The sequence below is a fragment of the Achroia grisella genome, unplaced genomic scaffold, assembly GCF_030625045.1.
Source record: "Achroia grisella isolate CSIRO2021 unplaced genomic scaffold, CSIRO_AGI_Agris_v1 utg669, whole genome shotgun sequence".
Classification (NCBI taxonomy): Eukaryota; Metazoa; Arthropoda; class Insecta; order Lepidoptera; family Pyralidae; genus Achroia; species Achroia grisella.
This window is the reverse complement of record NW_026712988.1, coordinates 104,508-110,507: the sequence shown is the minus strand read 5'-3', so window position 1 is coordinate 110,507 and position 6,000 is coordinate 104,508. Positions and strand designations below refer to the sequence as shown.

Below are 6,000 nucleotides of genomic sequence, written 5' to 3'. Positions count from 1 at the left end.
TAATAATAATACTTACTACTATGCGAGTGAAGCCGCAGGCAAAAGCTAGTTTCAATATATTTAAGTTTATTATGGTCGAATTTGACCAGTGAGCAACCTCTAGTTCGAGTTGTTTTATACTTAGTAATAAAACTTACTTTCACTTAGTGAGCATCTCACATACATATGTTGATGTTATTAATGTAATATTATATTATCTGTGGTTATATCAAAATCGTGGAATATAAAATTAATATACGCATAATAAGTACCTTTTCATTATGCGTTACCATTTCTAAACATTTCATTGCTATGATTCTGAAGTCTATAATTTTAAAGTAATATCTGAATTCCTTCGTATCAGTTTACAAAGCAAGCTCTTGGTTACAGAAATAGGTGAGATACATGGCCAAACAGGTGACTTTATATTAGGTACATTGATTTAAGAAGAAAAAGTCTAATCGTTGATATGTAACGTGCAACTGAATCAGATCGAGAATAAATTACATTTGCTGATATAATCCACTCAATATCTCCATCAGGTTGTGGGCCCAGGTATAGGTCCAACTATAATTAGTGATTAGTATTTTAAGAGATTTAATTTTGGATATGTTTTTTGCTATTATTGTTCTATTGTTTACTCTTCTGTATATTATTTAAATGTAGAGATGTAGAGTGTCTCAAATGTAATGGATTAAGTGACCGTATTAGACACATTGATTTTAGAAGAAAAACTCTAATCCATTACATTTAAAATAAGTAATCATATTGCTAAGTAACAGTTGATATGTAACGTGCAACTGATCGGAACGAGAATATATTATATTTGTTACCTGGTAATATCATATACTGTGACACCTACCACTTTTATTAAATTGGAGCTGAGGCAGTAATTGTGTCACCCCACCTTACCTTTTCCTATTGTCATTTAGTATATAAGATCAATATTTATATGTATATATTGTCAGTCTATCATCACCTCATTCACATCACCGACAACATTTGGGGGAAAAGGGGATTGTTAGTAATGTGGATTGATGATCTCATTGCTAGCAATGTACCATGTCAAGATGACCTCCACGCGGTTCCCCCTGGAAACCATCGTGATAAATTCTTGGTGAATTTGTCACGATGTGCTAACTGACCTGACCTCATGATCATCTTATCATCCTCCACTGGTGCCCCGCCAGCGTAAACCGTTAGCGCAGTCGGGTGCACCATTACATTATCATCAGAAAAAAAACCAACAACATATTATTATTACCTGTAAATAAAAATAACTTTTTAATTGTTTTAGTAAAAGGTTTTTTTAGCACTTTAGTTCAGTGGTATATTTTGCATGTACTTCCGTGAGATTTTGTACCAAAACTGAAACATCCACGAGTCAACTCGTTGTCCCGGATAGTGTGTTGCTTGTGGGGACTGGTCTGTTCTTGTTACGAATTATTTGCTGTTTGCAATAGCATATGCTGGTCACTCTATTCTCCCAAATTTGAATTTAAAAATGAATCTGTATTACTGTAAACATGTACATCATTTATTTGAAAAGAATACGAGCTGAGTTTCTTGTCAGTTCTTCTCATCTCGAAATCATTCCGAACTGACGGTAGATTTGACATATCATAAAAGTCTGTAATAGACCTATATGAATAAAGTTGTTTTGAATTTGAATTTGAAATTTGCAACCTAGTCGAAACGTCGAGAGGTAAAATACCTTATTTACCGCATTCTTGTTAAAACCCGTTTAACAAAATAAACTGAGAAGAATTTGATGATTCTTTCCGTAATTGCAATGGTGATGTTGGATACGACACTAGTTTTATTGATAGAGTATTAGTTTTTAACAAAATATCATGTTAACAACTTAGGGCATTAGTGTAGCCTTCGGAAATCGGCAAACGCGAACTAGTGTGGACTGAACTAGTGTCGTCGCCGGCCGCTCCGCGCTTCGCTGCGACAAAACTCGCGTGGCGGTGAACAGTGCGCGCGCGCCTCACGCAGCCTCTCAAACCTTATCGGGACGCTATCAGTGACTGTGATTGTGAAGTAAAACCCTATCGATTACATAAATATTACGAAAGGATTTATAATTTTTATCAATGTTTACACATAGTTTATGAAGAAATGGTTGATCAATATTCGGAGTGATTATAATTTTTGTAAAGTCACTTTTTTAAAATGGTATCTTTGTAGGTAAAGTGTTCGTTGTCATAACAATGAGAAGCAGTTATTGTCCCACTGGTGGACACAAGTCTCCTTTTTTAGGAGGAAACTCTGTATTTTTTTTTCTCAGGATAAATCACGCAGCGCCATCTAGACCCAAGTTCAGCTAGCTAAAGCTTGTGTTATGAGTACTAGATAACTGATACAAGTACATAGATATTTATATACGTACATAGATAGATATTTTGTAAATACATACCTAGAAAATAGTCTAACAACTCATAATCAAAGAAAATCGAACCCGCGACCATCGGACGTAAGGTGTGCTAAACCACTAGACCACCGAGGCCGTCTTTTCATTACAAGATTAGATTTTTTTAAATTCTTACATAATATGAGAATGTCAGTCCCATCGTATCTTATTACTAATATTATCTTCTACTGTACAATGAAAATAAAAATTTTGCTGGCGATGATACAGGATCAGATACTATACCATGGTACATACCAACATCAAGTCGATTTAGTACAATTTTTTTTTACATACAATTTCTTTTTCAAAGCGTCTCAGAAGAATTTTATTATACACTTTATATTTTATGGCGTAGATATATTTATGCTTTTTTCCTCTGTTATCTAGTACTACATGATAAATTAAATGAAGTGATGCCATGTTGTAATCTTATAAATTTTCATCCGGACGATTGTAGTTCCCGAGATGGGGTGTCACAGAGTTGTAGAAATGATTATGACCTATGTTACTCGCTGACAATGCGACTTACTGTAGGTATTTTTTTTTAAAACAAACCAATAATTTCTCGAGTTTATACTTACTAAAGAAATTAAAAAGAAATCTAAACATACCACTTTTTTACAAAAAGGTATTGCTTCTCAAAAACTTCGACGTTAACAGTGGCTGATTTTTTTTTATACTTACTAAAGAAATTTGAAAAAAATCGACAATTTTTTCAAAATTGTATTGATTCTCAAAAAGAATCGGCTTTAACAGTGGCAGAATCTTTTAATTTATAATTAATAAAGAATTTTTTAAAAATGTACCACTAATTACAAGAAGGTATTTCTTCTCAAAAAAATTGGCGTGAAATTTTGTCATTGTTAGAAAAAAATTTAATAAAAATATTCTGTTCATAAAGATACCGTTACCTTGCATGTAGAACAATTAGTGCAATTAAAAACCTTTTTTCTCAAATCTGTTAATTATTTTACTGGAGTTAATATTTGAACCGCCTCTTAAGCTCAACATATATTTAACATGTGTATAAATAAATAAATAAACATATGTTTAATACATATGAATATATTTACATATGTTTTAAATATTAATTTTCTAAGTGTACGCATTTTTTTGGGGTTCTTTGGATTAGTTATAGTGGTAATAGGATTACGTCATATATTAATTACCTATAATATAAAAATGCAATGAAATTTTAATATATGTACTTGTCAATATTTAAAGACAATTAAATAAAATCTCGATTTTAATAAGAAAATGTTATTTTCTCTTCGTATGCATCTTGTATTCAAATATGCTCGATAGAATGTACACTTTTTTTTTATTCAATAAAAGGCTAGGATTTAATTCGTGTGCACAACTTTTTATATATTACTACTAGCTACTCGCCCCGGCTTCGCCCGGGTGTACATGTATATATAAACCTTCCTCTTTAATCACCCTACCTATTAAAAAAAACCGCTTCAAAATCTGTTGCGTAGTTTTAAAGATTTAAGCATCCATGCGGACAGACAGCGACAGCGACTTATTTTTATACTACATATGTAATGATTTATATTTGACATAAAAAAAATGTTCTATTGATATTATTATTATTCTTCTGTTATCTGATTTACTTTTTAATCGTAAATTTACTATTCCTTCATGAAAAAATCGTCTTCTCATAATTATATTTACCATCCTAATACAAAAACAGTCCTTCGTTCACGGTCGTGACCAATGTCCTATTAAACTAGTTGTACCCGAGACTTCGTCCGCGTGGAATTTAACTTTATATTTCTAAAATAAAAGTAACCTAAGTCACTCCTTATTACATCAGCTACCTGCTTAAGAAAATCCCGTCAAAATCGGTCCAGCCATTTCAGAGATTAGCCGGAACAAACAGACAGACAGACAGACAAAAATTGTAAAAAATGACATTATGTTGTATGTATCGTATTTATATGCATATGCATGTAGTAAAAAATGGTTATTTCAATATTACAAACAGACACTCCAATTTTATTTATATGTGTATAGATTTAATACTTTTGCAATAAGTGTTACATTGCAAATTACACGAAAAATATTAATAATAGCTCAATTTAATGATATAAAAAAACCTAATAGTGTACAATCACGCGATGATAAATTGCCGCTGTGTGTGTTTTTTTGTGAAACAATCAGAGATAAACACTTCGTGCAACGGTAGGTGTGCAATCCACGACAATTTATCGCATATCGCCAATTTTTCCTGGTCCTTTTTGATTCAAAATTAAAAAAAAATCAAAATAACTCTATTCATGTAGTATAATAGTATAATTAATAATAGTGGAATTTATCAAAATCCTTTCTTAGGGGATGCCTACGTCATAGTAGCTTTGTGCATGCAAAGTCTCAGCCCGATCGCTCTAAAATTGACATTTCATACAAACTTTCATTCCCTATTTTATCCCTTTGGGGGTAGAATTAATCAAAATCCTTTCTTAGCGGATGCCTACGTCATAACATCTACCTGCATGCTGCAATTTCAGCCCGATGGTTTTGGGCTGTGCGTTGATAGATCACTATGTCAGTCACCTTTGAGTTATATATATTTAGATATACTTACTCTACTATTTACATATTTTATACTTTTCTTCGGCAATAGAAACATATATAACTTACTGTGTAGGTATTTATTTATTTATTTATTCTTTTGCATATAAAATTGTATACATGGCAGACTTGATGCCTGATGGCATTCTCTACCAGTCAACAGTCGCGGTGATCAGAGATAATGAGGCGGTGCACTTTAATAATTAATTAAAAGAAAAATAAACAAAAATTATGACAAATAGATACAGAACAATAATATATATATACATATGCAAATCAATAAGTAAATGAAATACATATAAATAAAATATAAAATTAAGCTACATATAATAAATATTCACATAATCACATGGAGTTATATCTCGATAGAAGTTTGGCTGAATACTATTGAAGAAATTTGGAATAATGTTCACGGAAGGATCTCTTCAAGGTGAATTTGGTTTGACATCTTCTGAGGTCAACAGGAAGTGCATTCCAAAGGTTAATGACAGAAATAGTGAAAGATTTAGATGAGAAATTAGAGCTATGAGGTATATGTATCTATTACAATAAAAATGTTTGTATTATTATCATGTTTTTAATCTACCGCTCTTTCAGAAATTTGTATCATCATTACAAGAACGACTCTGATTTGATATATTAAATCTATAAAAAATGCTACCGGTTCAATTTTGTATTATTTTATTAATCATTAATTATTAGACAGTATAATCACATTTCAAACCAAAATATCTTTATTCATGTAGGTCTATTACGGACTCTTATGATATGTCAAATTTCGAGATGAGAGGAACTGATAAGAAACTCAGCTCGTGTTCTTTTCAAATAAATGTTGTACATGTTTACAATAATACAGATTCATTTAAATTCAAATTTGGGAGAATAGAGTGACCACCACCAGTCGTAACAGACCAGTCCCCACAAGCAGTGCCCGTTCACGAGTATGACGGATGAGCCAGCTATTATTGCACTCAACCATATTAGTGTTTCAGAGGAGCATCCTCCCGCGTACACTTAGATTGTGGAAT

At 31.9% G+C, this 6,000-nt stretch overlaps 1 protein-coding gene across 3 annotated transcripts in view; it reads left to right on the top strand.

Annotated features, from left to right (window-relative positions):
* Positions 1-1,900: 1,900 nt before the first annotated feature.
* The window catches only part of LOC131849958 (NADPH oxidase 5-like), a 74,386-nt gene continuing 70,286 nt past the window's right edge, over positions 1,901-6,000 (top strand). The window contains exon 1 of one of the 3 annotated variants that reach the window (XM_059200094.1): positions 1,901-2,025. The gene's annotated coding sequence lies outside the window, so the exon portion shown is untranslated. Of the gene's footprint in view, positions 2,173-6,000 lie in introns of all 3 variants that reach the window. The other 2 variants (XM_059200093.1, XM_059200092.1) reach the window with 2 other exon arrangements.